This window comes from Dendropsophus ebraccatus, chromosome 2 (assembly GCF_027789765.1).
Source record: "Dendropsophus ebraccatus isolate aDenEbr1 chromosome 2, aDenEbr1.pat, whole genome shotgun sequence".
NCBI lineage: Eukaryota > Metazoa > Chordata > Amphibia > Anura > Hylidae > Dendropsophus > Dendropsophus ebraccatus.
Window position 1 is genome coordinate 128813332 of NC_091455.1, and position 13765 is coordinate 128827096.

Sequence of the window (13765 nt, forward strand, 5' to 3'; positions counted from 1 at the left end):
CACAGCACACTGTATTCTCTACCTGTAACACCACACAGCACGCTGTATTCTCTACCTGTAACACCACACAGCACACTGTATTCTCTGCCTGTAACACCACACAGCACGCTGTATTCTCTACCTGTAACACCACACAGCACGCTGTATTCTCTACCTGTAATGCTGTAATTTCTTTTCATTTCCACGCACATATTATCAAGCATCTTTTATCTTTGAAGTTGAGCCACACAATAAGGCTCTGATCCTCTCTGCCGTTTAGCATTATTTACTTGTGTTAATGCATCATTTTTGTGAATACGCTGCAGTACTGCAATGACACTCCAACATGTGTGAACACAGCTCTAATTTCACTGCACACTTCTGCACAATCAGAGAAATCAGTGCAGCAGCTGTTTTCTGGCCGTTTCTTCCCCTTTAAAGAGAATCTTTCAGCACCTGGATGGGGCCCAAGGTGCTGACAGTATAGTGTAGGTGTCTGTCCCCTTTTGGGTATGGTACCTGTCTTTAAAGTGACTACCCACAATCTGTCCCCCCCAAACCGCTTGTACCTTCGGATAGCTGCTTTTAATCCAAGATCTGTCCTGGGGTCCGTTCAGCAGGTGATGCAGTTATTGTTTTAAAAACGACTTTTAATCCGGTAGCGCTGTGTCTAACGGCCGGGGCTTACATTAGTATATGCATTAGGCTGGCACCACCTCTATGTCCTTCCTCCCCACCCTCCTCATCATTAGGAATACTCCAGGCAGATTGCTTCCTATTCCCCTTCTGTGTGCATAATGAACATGGGCTGTATCGTTAATACACCTGTGCAAAGCTTAAACAGCAGTAAATGTTCCTGGATCATTCCTAATGCTGAGGAGGGCGGGGAGAAAGGACAGAGAGGTGGTGCCAGCCTAATGCATATACAAATGTCAGCCCCGGCCGTTAGACACATTGCTGCCGGATTAAAAGTTGTTTTTAGAACAATAACTGCATCCCCTGCCGAACAGACCCCAGGACAGATCTTGGATCTGAAGGTACAAGTGGTTTGGGGGGGTCAGATTGTGGGTACAGAGTCGCTTTAATCCATCTGTGCAGTAGATTTTCTACAGTCTCCTGGCGACGCAGATCATGCATGCGTGCTGAACGTCTCAACTGAGGGTATTGGTCTCAGGAACATGCACTGCCCAACAGACATCTTTTCATGACGCCGCTCCCTTTGCTTCGCCTAAACCCGCAGTCAGTCCAGAATCCTGGCTTGGATTGTGACCCTGCAACTCCTTACAGTTGTTGGACAATTAGCGACTCTAGAGGTCAGAGTAATACTGTATATGAAATTACATGTAATACATTGCACAGCACAATATGTATTTTATTAGAACATGTAATGCATTGCACACTACAGTATGTATAAAAATATGGCTTTGACATAAAATCATACAAGTTAGTAATGCTAATAGCAATATATGGGTTTCTATATTCAGTCTCTCCTATCTATGAATTCTATTAAGCCTTCATTGTACACTAGATGTGTGTATATATACACAGACTATTTATATACACTGTCTGTCTCCTAATTATTTTCTTAAAGGGAACCTGTCACCCCCCGTGCCGGGGTGACAGGCTCCCGACCCCCTGCTACAGCCCCCTATACTCGCCTGATCCCGCCGGGTCCCGCTTCTGGATCCGGTCGGGTCACGGAGATATCAGCAGCTGCAGCCCGGCGCGAGCGCTGAGAGATGAGTCCAACGCTCATAGAGAATGACGGAGCGTCCGTTGATATCTCTGTGACCCGACCGGATCCAGAAGCGGGACCCGGCGGGATCAGGTGAGTATAGGGGGCTGTAGTGGGGGGTTGGGAGCCTGTCACCCCGGCATGGGGGGTGACAGGTTCCCTTTAACCATCTATTTATCCATCATTTAGCTGTAAACACCCATATTACTGCCATACTATTACTGACTAAAGGCCAGATTATACAGCATAATACTAAGAAGGCCAGCGTTAGCTTCCCCCTTGTTCCCCGCTTGCTGTCTGTGTTATTACATGCATAGACAGCGAGTGGGGAGAAGCTAGAGGGGCTGCCCAGACGATCTAAGGATTGTTCATGTCGGCTGATGGTCTTTTCACATGTTGAAATGTCGCAATTAGTGCAGTGACGGTTAGGGCTGGGCGGTATACCGTGAAAATACCAATACCGTCCCTGGCGTCTGTTAACCGACCTCAACTTTGCCAGGACGGTATCTGCGATATTTTCACCCCCCACAAGTCAGACTCCTCCTTGCATCCCCCTCACCCCTGCCCGACGTATCTGTTCGTCTTCCTGACCCCCCGCCCCCTGTGTCCATGCGTCTCCTCACCCCTGACCCCCCGGTCCTCCTGACCCCCCGCCCGCTGTGTTTGTGCGTCCCCTCACCCCCCGCCCGCTGTGTCCGTGCGTCCCGGTCCTCCTGACCCCCCCGCCCGCTGTGTCCGTGCGTTCCTGACCCCCCGCCCGCTGTGTCCCATGGGTCCCCTCACCCCTGACCCCCCGCCTGCTGTGTCCGTGCGTCCCCTCACCCCCCGCCCGCTTTGTCCGTGCGTCCCAGTCCTCCTGACCCCCCGCCCACTGTGTCCGTGCGTCCCGGTCATCCTGACCCCTCGCCCGCTGTGTCCGTGCGTCCCCTGGCCCCCCTCCCGGCGTGTCCGCACGTCTCCTCGCCCCTGACTCCCCTCCCGGCGTGTCCGCACGTCTCCTCACCCCTGACCCCCCTCTCGCCGTCTCCGCGCGTCTCCTCACCCCTGACCCCCCTCCCGCCATGTCCGTGCGCCCCCGTCCTCCTGACCCCCCTCCCGCAGTGTCCGTGCGTCCCCGTCCTCCTGACCCCCCCTCCCGGAGTGTCCGTGCGTCCCCGTCCTCCTGACCGCCCTCCCGCCGTGTCTGTGCGTCCTGTCCTCCTGACCCCCCGCCGTGTCTGTGCGTCCCCGTCCTCCTGACCCCCCGCCGTGTCCGTGCGTCCCCGTCCTCCTGACCCCCCTCCCGCCGTGTTCGTGTGTCCCCATCTTCCTGACCCCCCTCCCGCCGTGTTCGTGCGTCCCCATCCTCCTGTCCCCCCCCGTCCCCCCCGTGTCCGTGCGTCCCTGTCCTCCTGACCCCCCGCCCGGAGTGTCCATGTGTCTCCGCAGCCTCCAGCCCCCCGCACAATAAGATGGGCTCGGCAGACGAGTTGTCCCCCTAGCATCGCCTCTCTGCCCTTGGCCACAATGTCCGCCCGGCTTGCTGCACCGTGGATGAGGTGAGGGCTCCTGTCCTCCTTCGCCCCCCTCTCCCTCCTCCAGGTATGAGCAGAACAGGGCCGCCCGGGGGAACTACAAGTACCAGGGTGGACTAGGCAGAGTGGCATATGCCCTCCAGGCCGATACCCCCCCCCAGCGCAGTTAAGTGTCGTCTCAGCTCCCCCCACATCTCACGAGGCTGAAGTTGGTTTCTTATTCGGGGCTGAAGTTGGTTTCTTATTCGTCAGTTTCTTATTCAGAGGATTTTTCTTTTTCCTGTTTTAGCTATTATTCTTACAGAAAATGCATAATATTCATAACCTACCGTAAGTGAGGTGCCCTGAAGGGACCGGTGATAAACATGGCCAAAAGGACCCCAAGTTGGCATAAAAATGGGCACCAAAGTGAAAACACAAAATTATGATTTAAAAATAAAATTGACTTTGGGCCACTGATCTCACACTGATAATACACAGAGAGGGATGCCCAGCATCACATCCAAGAGAGTCTAGCCTGGCCCAAAGTGGTTCTGGGTATAAAAGCTGGCATCAAAGTAGGCAGACTAGCATTTTTTCCTGATTTGAATAAGTAACAGCTGTTTTCAAAGGGTTAAATGAGTTTGGGCCACTGATCTCACACTGATAATACACAGAGAGGGCTGCCCCGCATCACATCCAAGAGAGTCCAGCTGGGTATGCCAGTTTTCATACCCAGAAACACTTTGGGCCAGGATGAACTCTCTTGGATGTGATGTGGGGCATCCCTCTCTGTGTATTATCAGTGTGAGATCAGTGGCCCAAACTTGTTTAACCCTTTGAAAACACCTGTTACTTATTCAAATTAGGAAAAAATGACGGTCTGCCCTACTTTGATGCCAGCTTTTATACCCAGAACCACTTTGGGCCACAAAGTGGTTCTGGGTATAAAAGCTGGCATCAAAGTAGGCAGACGAGCATTTTTTCCTGATTTGAATAAGTAACTGCTGTTTTCAAAGGGTTAAATGAGTTCGGGCCACTGATCTCACACTGCCTACACACAGAGAGGGATGCACTGCATTACATCTAAGAGAGTCCAGCTTGGCCCAAAGTGGTTCTGGGTATAAAAACTGGCATCAAAGTGGGCAGACCGTCATTTTTTCCTATTTTGAATAAGTAACAGGTGTTTTCAAAGGGTTAAATGAGTTCGGGCTACTAATCTCACACTGACAATACACAGAAAGGGATGCCCCGCATCATACCCAAGAGAGTCCAACCTGGCCCAAAGTGGTTCTGGGTATAAAAACTGGCATCAAAGTGGGCAGACCGTCATTTTTTCCTAATTTGAATAAGTAACAGGTGTTTTCAAAGGGTTAAATGAGTTCGGGCCACTGATCTCACACTGATAATACACAGAGAGGAGCTCCAGTTCTCCTAATGGTCTGAATGTACAGTGGGGCAAATGCCAAACTGCACCACAACGGCATTGAGGATGAAGATAAGAGACATCCCTTCATCCATGGCGTCTCCGCTGCAATAGGGACATATCAGCAGGTTAGAGTTATCTCACCTCCAGGTAGTTCCCCTTTAAGGCCAGGTCTGTCTATGTGAGGGATCGCGCGCCTCAGTTTTCCGCGTCTCTCCACTCGAGACGTGGAGAACGGAGGCGCGCGATCCCTCCCATAGACAGACTGTATGTCACTGAGGCAGGCGGGATTCGGCAGCGGAGAGTTCCGTTGGCTTTAAAGGGGAACTATCTGGAGGTGAGAGAAATCTAACCCGCTGATATGTCCCTATGGCAGCGGAGACCCCATGGATGAAGGGATGTCTCTTATCTTCATCCTCGATGCCGTTGTGGTGCAATTTGCCCCACTGTACATAAAGACCATTAGGAGCACTGGAGCTACTCTCTGTGTATTATCAGTGTGAGATCAGTGGCCTGAACTCATTTAACCCTTTGAAAACACCTGTTACTTATTCAAATTAGGAAAAAATGCCTATGTGCCCACTTTGATGCCAGTTTTTATACCCAGAACCACTTTGGGCCAGGCTGGACTCTCTTGGATGTGATGCGGGGTCCCTCTCTGTGTATTATCAGTGTGAGATCAGTGGCCCGAACTCATTCGACCCTTTGAAAACACCTGTTACTTATTCAAATCAGATAAAAATGCTTGTCTGCCTACTTTGATGCCAGTTTTTATACCCAGAACCACTTTGGGCCAGGCTAGACTCTCTTGGATGTGATGCTGGGCATCCCTCTCTGTATATTATCAGTGTGAGATCAGTGGTCCAAAGTCAATTTTATTTTTAAATCATAATTTTGTGTTTTTACTTTGATGCTCATTTTTATGCCAACCTTGGGGTCCTTTTGGCCATTTTTATCACCGGTCCCCTCAGGGCACCTCACTTACGGTAGGGTATGAATATTATACATTTTCTGTAAGAATAATAGCTAAAACAGGAAAAAGAAAAATCCTCTGAATAAGAAACTGCCAAATAAGAAACCAACTTCAGCCCCGAATAAGAAACTGGCCGAATAAGAAACCAACTTCAGCCTCGAATAAGAAACTGGCCGAATAAGAAACCAACTTCAGCCTCGTCCACATCTCTATATCTCCTAACCTCACTCGGCAATTAAAAGCATTATTACTATATGGGGGCACAGCTGAGATGGCATTACTATATGCGGGCACAGCTGAGATGGCATTATTACTATATGGGGGCACAGCTGGGATGGCATTATTACTATATGGGGGCACAGCTGAGATGGCATTATTACTATATGGGCACAGCTGAGATGGCATTATTACTATATGGGGGCACAGCTGAGATGGCATTTTTACTATATGGGCACAGCTGAGATGGCATTATTACGATATTGGCGCAGCAGGGATGGCAATATTACTATATGGGCACAGCAGGGATGGAATTATTACTATATGGGGCACAGCAGGGATGGCGTTATTACTATATGTGCACAGCAGGGATGGCATTATTACTATATGGGCACAGCAGGGATGGCATTATTATTATATGGGCACAGCAGGGATAGCATTATTACTATATGGGCACAGCTGGGAAGGCCTTATGGCACATTGTGGGCACTATATGAATAAAGCATTTACCACTATATAACTCTTGGGGGCCTGAATGGTCAAATGTTGGCATACTTGTGTATACACGTCCTGTAGTGTGTATATTGGTGTATTCCTGTATATACACGTCTTGTAGTACATAGCTATATACATGTGTATTAATGTTCTGTAGTGTGTATATGGCTCTATTCCTGTAAATACACCTCCAGGGTTCTGCTGAGACCCCCCCTAATAATGACAAATAATAATAGAAATAGACTAAATGTCACAGCCTCAGGTTGCTGCTCAGTGAGCTACCTTTTTCCCCCCACTTTTTTGAAACAAATTGCCAGTTTGGCACGACCAGGTGGGTGTGACTTGCAAAAGGGGTGTGGCTTAGAAAAGGGATGCGGCTTAGAAAAGGGATGCAACATAATTATCGCCCAATTATCGTTACCGCGGCTACATGTACGATAAACCGCAAAATTGATTTAGGCTAATATCGCCCAGTCCTAGTGACGCTCTTCACTGACTTCAATGGAATGACCGAACAATCTAAAGATCGTTTGGGCAGCCCCCCCCACACACACACACACATACTCCTTCCAGCTAGCAGTGTACTACATTTGCAGCGAATTTCATACTGTGAATCTCGCAGCAAAATCCAATGCAATTTACAGTACAGTTATGCCCTATGGCTCTGCATTCTCAAAGCGGTTTGAAAATATGGCCACATCTTACTTAAGTAATCATCTGCCAGGCCTCTAAACAAGATAATACATTATCTGCCCATGCTCCCCCCTGCTTCTTCAGCTCCTGGGTCACTCCAGCCAAATCACCTGCGAGAATGCAGAGCCATAGGGCACAACTGTACGACATATCGTGGATTTCTCAGCGAATGTGGTATGAGTGAACGCAGCCTCAATAACAGTCAAACAGGTATTTTTCCCATCCTTCACCCGCCTTCCCCACACACAGAAACATTCAGTATGGCAGGGCATTCCTATCTAAGAAAAGAAGTAGCGGAAGGGCACTCACCATAAAACATAACTTTTATTGCAGCTTCATAAAATCAGTCCATTCTTTTTAGGTGATGCAGACGCCAGCACCATGAGGTGAACACGTAACAGCCGTTTTGCGTGCGTCAGCACGCTTCTACAGACGTAAGTCACTCCCCCTGCAGCCCGGGTATTATAGCCCGTCGGGCTTGCGCAGTGACTTTTTTTGCCCAATACTTAAAACACATCGAATATAATTAAAAACAGATAAGGCATTTCATCTCATACATTGCAATGAATTATGATACAAAAATATATACTTTTCATTCAATAAATACTTTTCCTTATATAAACATATTTAGTTAGACCATTACAGGAGGAGATATAAGAGAAGGACTAAAACTCACAGCATACAGAAGGGAAGTATAAGTGAGCCCTGCCCCCTCATGTCACATGACAATGATCACAGGTCCTTCATCCACCTGCATCCTCTCCCGTTCTCAGCCCCACCCTCTTATGACGTCACCACAGGTCCTTCCCCAGTGCAGCAAACACGGCAGGTCCTTCCCCAGCCCATCCAGCCCTGGGGTCGGCTGCACCCATCTCCCCGGGTGTCCGGGGGGTCGGTGATGTGGCGGGTGTCTGGCTCACTGCTTCGGGCAAGTGTCGGGGGCCCCTTGAGCGGCCGTGGGCCCCGGCACTTGCCCGAGTATGCCGGGTGCTGACGCCGGCCCTGACTGTGTATATAATGTTTTTGCTTCCATAACATAGAAAAATGCTTTTGTTCTGCTATGCAAAGTGTCAAATAGGCTTTACCGAGCTTCTGATCTGCTGTAAAACCTCCTCCCCACACCTCCCATCCCCGTTTGATTGTCAGCTGGAAGCTGATCCTAAAGCAGAGTCATATGGTGCGTTTACACAAAGAGATTTATCTACCAGATTTATGAAGCCAAAGCCAGGAATGGATTTGAAAAGAGGAGAGCTTCCAGTCTTTCCTTTATTACCTGTTCTCTATTTATAGTCTGTTTCTGGCTTCGGCTTCAAAGATCTGTCAGATAAATCTTTCTGTGTAAACGCACCAATAGGGTCCATTTACACAAAAAGATTATCTGACAGATTATCTGCCAAAGATTTTAAGCCGAAGCCAGAAACGGACTATAAACAGAGATCAGGTCATAAAGGAAAGCCTGAGATTTCTCCACTTTTCAAATCCATTCCTGGCTTTGGCTTCAAATCTTTGGCAGATAATTATCTGTTAGATAATCTTTCTGTGTAAATGAACCCTAATGCTGGGTTTACACGAAACAATAATTGGCCCGATCGTACGATTAACGATGTCGGAGTAACAATTTTTTTCATAACAATCAGCGTTTAGACGGTACGATATATTGTACGGAAAAATCGTTTTGCGATCGTTTTGCAAGCGTGCGCCCGCAGCCCGGCCCCATGGTCAACCGCAGCCCCCTGCGCTGCCCTCGCCACCCCCGCCGCTCCGATCGCTGCCCCCCGCCGCCGCTCCGATCTCTCTGAAGAGGAGCACTGATTGGCTGAAGAGGAGCCGTTTGAAATTCCTGGCTCACCTCTTCAGCCAATCAATGCACTGAAGAGGGGAGCCCGGGATTTTGAAGACCTGCTACGCGGAGCAGGTAACGAAGGCTCGTGGCCGGGGCGGCGGGGGCGATCGGAGCAGCGGCGGGGGTGGCGATCTGGGCGGTGGGGGTGGCGAAGGGAGTGGCGGCGGGGGTGGCGATCTGGGGGTGGCGGGCTGCGGGCTGCCGGACTTTCGCGCGACAACTGTTTACACGGGACGATCGGCAAATTTTTTGCGAACGCCAATTTAAGAACAAGATCAAAGATCAAAATGAACGATTTCTCGCTCGTCGTTCGATCGTTCGCTGCGTTTACACGTACGATTATCGTTCAAATTCGATCGTTATCGTGCAAATTCGAACGATAATCGTTCCGTGTAAACCTAGCATTACTTGTCACAATTAGAGATGAGTGTAACTTGAGCATGCTAGAGTCTGATCATTTGGCATTTCATTACCAGTGGCTGAAGAAGTTGGCTGCAGCCCTAGGAAGACCGAGAAAACATGGATACAGCCTATGGCAGATCGTGGCCCTGTATGTACGTTTGAATGGGGCCATTGAAATGTATGGGCCCTTAGTGCAATTGCAGGCAGAACTACAATGGTGTTAATGCTGTGCACGGGGTGCTGTGAGGTGCACAGGTGAAGAATAAGATTGGAGGTAGCTTAGAGTAGGTATACTGACCATCTTGGGGGCTTGACCAGGTAGTAGTGAACTCTGCCGAGATGTTTGTGGTAAAGAAGAAGAGTGTGAAGAATACCAATACTCACATTTAGTCTCTAGTCCCTGACAAGACTCCTGGCCTGGGCCAGGCCTGCCTTCACTGCAGCAGGAACACACACTCTCCCTCTCTCTAGATGTGTCTCTTTCCACCAACTGAAGACCTCCCACCAGGAACTAACCACCCTTTTATAGGGGAAACTGGGACTAACCCTGATTAGTGAGGAAAGGAGGGGGGAGATGTGTAATAGGTAAAGACTGTGTGAGGTACCTGCACCTGTGATTGGATAACATAACAAACCATCAGAAATTAACCCATTGCCTTCAGCTGTGCGCATATAAGTAAGGATATAGAAATAGTGGAACACCTAGTTAGGAAATACAAATAGGCACCTTCATTCCCTTGTTGGATACCTGACAGAGGTACTTTACCCAGGTGGAATAAAACTTAGTGGACCACCCGTAACGGGACGCTACACGCTCCCCCACTTTAAATAAGGGGAAAGTATCGTCAGAAGGTGGGCATAGCATAAGTTACTTTGCAAGGCACATTGGATTAATGAGAAGTTTACAGCAAAGCTGGGCACAGGGGACTTAAACTTGTTACAGGGAACTGAACCGGGGTCACAAAGCACACAAAACAGTATGGCCAACAGGGCCCAGTAACTGGGGTGAGTCTCTCCTACTTAGTTAGCAAATACAGTTTCAAACTCCTGATCTTCTGACAGCTGTAACACCTCCTCACTACCCTACCATCCCTTAGGCAGTGTTCACACATAAAGTTTATAGTGCATTTTTAATGAGTTTTTGTAGTGATTTTTCTATTTTACAGCGAATTACACAATTGCAGTAAAACAGTTCTATTTTGCCAGAATCACAGCCACAATGGCACTATTTTACTACACATTTATCAACCCTTTAAGGACACAGTGGATTTTGGCCTCAAGCATGCTGTATTCTCTACCTGTAACACCGCACAGCCGCTGTATTCTCTACCTGTAACACCACACAGAGTGCTGTATTCTCTACCTGTAACATCACACAGCACGCTGTATTCTCTACTAGTGATCGAACATGAAAATGTTTGACTTCAAGCCGAACATCGAACAGTAGTGGTGTTTGGTTCAAGGTTCAACTCAAACTCGAACACCATTAAAAACAATGGGAGATGTTCGATATGATGCTAGCTTTTCTAGCATGTTGTATAGAAATCAGTATAATGGAGGTCACTCAGCTTTCCCAGCATCCTGTATAGTATTCAGTATAATGGAGGTCACTCAGCTTTCCCAGCATCCTGTATAGTATTCAGTATAATGGAGGTCACTCAGCTTTCCAGAATCTTGTATAGTAGTCAGTATAATGGAGGTCACCCAGCTTTTCTAGCATTTTGTATAGTAGTCAGTATAATGGCGGTCACCCAGCTCAGGGCCGGCTCCAGGTTTTTGTGGGCCCTTGGGCGAGAGAGCCTCAACGGGCCCCTTTGTATAGCACACCTCAGGGCACACCTACCAAATAAAGTTTGACAAAATACCGAAAGAAAAATGTAATTCAGTAACTCACAGGTGACGTCTCCTTTGATCTGAGGCGATCGCTCTCCGTTTCCTCTCCATCTGGCCCAGACCACCATGATGATTTCTTCCAGCTACAATTCATCTCTTCAGGACCTGTCAGACAAACATCTTAGACTCCGCACATTTCCAGCAACTTCCTTCCATTTTTCCCACCCATAGGCTTTCATACAGTAGTAACTCCGCTGTTTGGTGTCATGTGCAGTAAAGTAAGGAGGTTTGTAGGTCCCGTGCTGTGCCCCCCATATAGTAATATTGTCCCCATGCTGTGCCCTCCATATAGTAATAATGTCCCAATGCTGTGCCCTCCATATAGTAATAATGCACTCTGTCCCCATAGTAATGCCCCCTGCCATGCCCCCATAGTAGATGCCCCCTGCTCTGCCCCATAGTAATGTCCCCTGCCCCCATAGTAATGTCCCCTGCCCCCATAGTAATGCCACCTGCCTCCATAGTAATGCCCCCTGCCCCCATAGTAATGCCCCCTGCTCTGTCCCCATAGTAATGCCCCCTGCTCTGCCCCATAGAAATGCCCCCTGCTCTGCCCCATAGAAATGCCCCCTGATCTCCCTCAACACAAGAAAATAAAAAAATAAAATCATACTCACTAATCCGGGGGACGGGTCCTCTTCTCCCTTGTGTGCGCCTTGTGGATCCACAAGCAGGCGTGATGACGTCATCGCTCTGCGCCTGTTGGTGAGATCGGATCCACGAAGGGATGAAACTAGAATGGAGGTGCTAGAAGGAGGTCGTCCCCCTGGAGTCTGTATTCTAGTCTGTTCACCATAGAGCAGGCTAGAATGGAGTTACAATCAGGAGGCATTACATGAGGTATACCAGGGGGAACTACAACTCCCAGCGTGTCCAGCCTGTTATTATGGGAGATCAGAGGACATCACAGGAGGAGATATAGTAGGACTACAACTCCCAGCATGTCCAGCCTGTTATTATGGGAGATCAGAGGACATCACAGGAAGAGATATAAGAGGAGGACTACAACTCCCAGCATGGACAGCCTGTTATTATGGGAGATCAGAGGAGATATAAGAGGAGGACTACAACTCCCAAAATATCCAGCCTGTTACTATGGGAGATCAGAGACCATTACAGGAGGAGATATAAGAGGAGTACTACAACTCCCAGCATGGACAGCCTGTTATTATGGGAGATCAGAGGAGATATAAGAGGAGGACTACAACTCCCAAAATATCCAGCCTGTTACTATGGGAGATCAGAGACCATTACAGGAGGAGATATAAGAGGAGTACTACAACTCCCAGCATGGACAGCCTGTTATTATGGGAGATCAGAGGCCATTACAGAAGGAGATATAAGAGGAGTACTACAACTCCCAGCATGGACAGCATGTTATTATGGGAGATCAGAGGCCATTACAGAAGGAGATATAAGAGTACTACAACTCCCAGCATGGACAGCCTGTTATTATGGGAGATCAGAGGCCATTACAGAAGGAGATATAAGAAGAGTACTAAAACTCACAGCACAGAAGGAAGGAATAAGTGAGCCCCGCCCCCTCATGTCACATGACAATGATCACAGGTCCTTCATCCACCTGCATCCTCTCCCGTTATCAGCCCCGCCCCCTTATGACATCACCACAGGTCCTTCCCCAGTGTAGCAAACATGGCAGATCCTTCCCCAGCCCCTCCAGCCCTCCCCCGGACTTGGGGTCGGCAGCACCCGCCCCCCCGGGTGTCCGGGGGGTCGGTAATGCGGCGGGCGTCTGGCTCACTGCTCGGGCAAGTGTCGGGGGCCCCTTGAGCGGCCGTAGGCCCCGGCACTTGCCCGAATATGCCAGGTGCTGAGGCCGGCCCTGACCCAGCTTTCCCAGCATTTTGAATAGTAGTCAGTATAACGGCGGTCACCCAGCTTTCCTAGCATCATGTATAGTAGGTAGTATAATGGGGTTACCCAGCTTTGCCATTGGAAAGATGAAAAGCTATGGGTGGGCTATTTATTAATGCAATTTTTTTTTTTTTTTTTTTTTTGGGGGGGGGGGGGGAATAAACCTGTGAAAATACACTCTTTATACTATTTTCTGGGTATATATCTGTATGACAATAACACACGGTGTATGTGTGTGTGTGTATGTATATATATATATATATATATATATATATATATATATATATATATGCTAAATATCAAATGACTGCAGGACTCCAGAAGTGTGATCCGTGCAAAGGTTTATTGGCTCATAACAACAAACAGCGACGTTTCAGACCTGTCAATAGGGTCCTTTCTCAAGCAAGTGACTTGCTTGAGAAAGGACCCTATTGACGGGTCTGAAACGTCACTGTTTGTTGTTATGAGCCAATAAATCTTTGCACGGATCACACTTCTGGAGTGCTGCAGTTGTTTGATATTTAGCTTATCTATTCCGCCGCTTGGACCGAGGTGGGACAGCTGGCACCCATACACAAGTTACCCGAGTGCTGCGAGCTTTTTGTATATATATATATATATATATATATAACACATGGTGTATATATATATATATATATATATATCTGTATGACAATAGCACACGATGTGTATATATAAATCTGTATGACAACAAAACACGGTGTGTACATATATCTGTATG